At 48.4% G+C, this 3,051-nt stretch overlaps 1 pseudogene; it reads right to left on the bottom strand.

Annotated features, from left to right (window-relative positions):
- Positions 1–432: 432 nt before the first annotated feature.
- LOC146180107 (uncharacterized) lies at positions 433–1,945 on the bottom strand (annotated as a pseudogene).
- Positions 1,946–3,051: the final 1,106 nt, after the last annotated feature.

Raw genomic sequence — 3,051 nt, 5'->3', positions numbered from 1 at the left:
GGGTGTTCCAGTTAATATCAGGAAGATTGAAATCACCTAAAAGTATTAGTCTTGCCCCCTTAACATGATGTAGCATATACGTATACAATGATTGGAGTATGATAGGATCAGAACAAGGACTAAGATAGACGCAACCCACAACGATGGTAGAATCAGAAAAGCAGAGTTTGCAAAAGATAGCTTCTACCCCTTCAACTTCAGGTAACGTAAGGAAACTTATATCTTTTCTTATCAATAATGCCACGCCTCCGCCTCGCGTCGGCCTGTCTTTGCGTGATATGGAATAATTTGGGGGAATTACTTCAAAGTCTTTAATTTCTTTTGTTAGCCATGTTTCAGTTATCGCCATGAATTCCGGCTTTAAACCTAATAATAAGGATTCTAGGGGACCGACCTTATTGATGATACTACGCGCATTAATGTTCATGAAGGTTATTTGGGACGCTATGGACGGCGCGAGCGTAGAGTCCGTGTGCCTGTGTTTTGGTTTTTTGTCTCGGTTAGTGAAGGTGTAACTGGAGGAGCTGCAACTGGCAACACTTCACAATTTTCGTTGTCCCAAAAATAAAATTCACCGTTTATTTTTAATTTGTCGTAAACCAGCGACACTTTTTCGCCGCGATCTTTTCTTGGTTTCCGTATTTCCATAGCTTTTTTCTGATTTCGCGGACACGAAGCGAAAAATCTTCACTTATGGTAAACTCGGTGCCCTTTAATTTGTGACAGTTGCGCAAAATGTTCGTTTTTTCCCTGAAATCTAGAAGCTTCAGTATTGCAGGCCTTGTTTTGTTTTCCGTTGGTCTACCTAGTCTGTGAATGCGTTCTATTGCAACTTCTTCCATTTTTAGGGATTCTTTCAAAACTTCTTCATTTACAGTTCGCTCCAGGGATTCGCTCTTTTCTTCTTCCTTTTCAGGGATGCCATAATAAGATTTGATCTTCTGGAGCGATTCTCAAGATCGTCTAGCTTTGATTCCAGAGATAATACGACCTGTTGAAGATTGGCAATATGATCGGTACATGACGAAAGTTTGTCTTCAAGGAGAGTAAGACGTTCTAGTTTGTTGTCTATTGATGTTAACCTTTCTTCTTTTATTGTCTTTATGTCATCTGCTATATTCTGTAACTGTTGCGAAAGTTCTGCCATGTCAGGCCCAGGATTACTCTCAACGTCACCCGCAAGCAGTAACAATTTCATCACATGCACCACATCGCACACTGCGTCAAGAAGTACCGCAGGGCACGGCAGCACAACAAGGCAACGCTCGCTAGATCGAAAACATTTCCCAAAGCGCTTTCTTACCTGCACGAGGAAGACAAGCGGATTATCCATCTGTGCGCAAGCCCAGCTGCCGTGCCCTTTGGTTCGAAATCCTTCGGTCAAGTCTTTTATAGTCCAAGAAGCTTGCAGCGCCGCTCCGCATGGCTTGAAGGCCACACAGTCGCTGCCGCTAGTCGTCGGCGATGGTAGGTGCCAAAATTCGTCCGTGGATCGTAGGACCGGGGGCGTTGCAAAGTTGTCGTTCCGTAGCACTTGCACATGTTCGGGCTGGAAATGCTGACGTGGTTGTTGGTATCCCGACGGTATCACCAGCAGGCTGGCGATGATCTGCACGAGGAAGACAAGCGGATTATCCATCTGTGCGCAAGCCCAGCTGCCGTGCCCTTTGGTTCGAAATCCTTCGGTCAAGTCTTTTATAGTCCAAGAAGCTTGCAGCGCCGCTCCGCATGGCTTGAAGGCCACACAGTCGCTGCCGCTAGTCGTTCGCGATGGTAGGTGCCAAAATTCGTCCGTGGATCGTAGGACCGGGGGCGTTGCAAAGTTGTCGTTCCGTAGCACTTGCACATGTTCGGGCTGGAAATGCTGACGTGGTTGTTGGTATCCCGACGGTATCACCAGCAGGCTGGCGATGATCTGCACGAGGAAGACAAGCGGATTATCCATCTGTGCGCAAGCCCAGCTGCCGTGCCCATGCCCATATGTCTACTTGTCTGCGATATAAGTAGCAGGGTACCAGTGTGGGTCCATACCTAACGAAGTTTGGGACGCGAAGACCATCGAACACAACGATCACTGATCCTGAGTCCTTGAATCCTTTCGCCGCTAGTGCCAAGGGGTTGCGGTCATTCGCAATGTTTCTTTCAATCGTCCTGTGATCGTCGGCACTATCGATGTGTCTGATTACCCCTTTGCAGGTGTCGCTTGGGGCAGTTTCGTTAAGCGCTGACTGCGTACTCTTTTTCGGCTATTCGGATAGCCCTTATTTGCGCATACTTGTCTGCATTTTCTCGAAAGGGCGTGCTCGCCACCATGATGTTCTGCGTAATATGGGGACATATTATGTCCTCCGTGGTCTGCTGTGGATCAAGATTAACTGCTGCCATTATGGCTTTGCTCACTAAGGTAGGTCCGATCTTTTGCAAGTTCAAGCCGCCCTTTGGGCGAAGCACTATCTTGATGTTGTCTTGCGGCAGGGGTGGCATGCGTGAGGCTCTTATCACCCGGTTCTTAATGTTAGGAGGCTTGCGAGAAGAGCTCACCTGCCCGTCTCTTGCATGTTGTGTTTGCTGTGAAAGTTGCGCAGTAGGTTGGGCGCGTTCCTTTTTCGTTCTCCGGCTGGTCACCACTTTCCAACCCGTGTCGTCTTCTGTAGTCGACGCTTGTGGTAAATCCTCCGCAGAGCTATCCATTTCATCGGTTGCCATTCTCTTCGTGTTGCACCCAGCGCGAAGGGCGGCTGGCGTCTCGCCGAGCTAGCGCGTTTCTGGCTAGCGCTAGCGTCTGGAGTGCACGCCTAGGCTTAGTTCGGCGGCGGCGTTCATGTGGTAGAAACGTACTTGTAGATTCTTGAAAAATGAAGACCCACCTCAAAATCAGGTATCCACGAATTCCCTGCCACTTCACGAAACTGCTGGTGCAAGAACTTCGGTGAAAATCGACAGAAATCACTGCGGAATCATATGAAGATGACGGAGCCGATTGGATCACTTCCACACATCTCGGCGACCGCAGCGCCACCCTCTCCGTAGTTCTAGTGAGCTGCGTTTCAT

Source organism: Amblyomma maculatum, chromosome 9 (genome assembly GCF_055883805.1).
Source record: "Amblyomma maculatum isolate TAMU_Amacu chromosome 9, ASM5588380v1, whole genome shotgun sequence".
Lineage (NCBI taxonomy): Eukaryota > Metazoa > Arthropoda > Arachnida > Ixodida > Ixodidae > Amblyomma > Amblyomma maculatum.
This window is presented reverse-complemented; position numbering and strand designations above follow the sequence as displayed.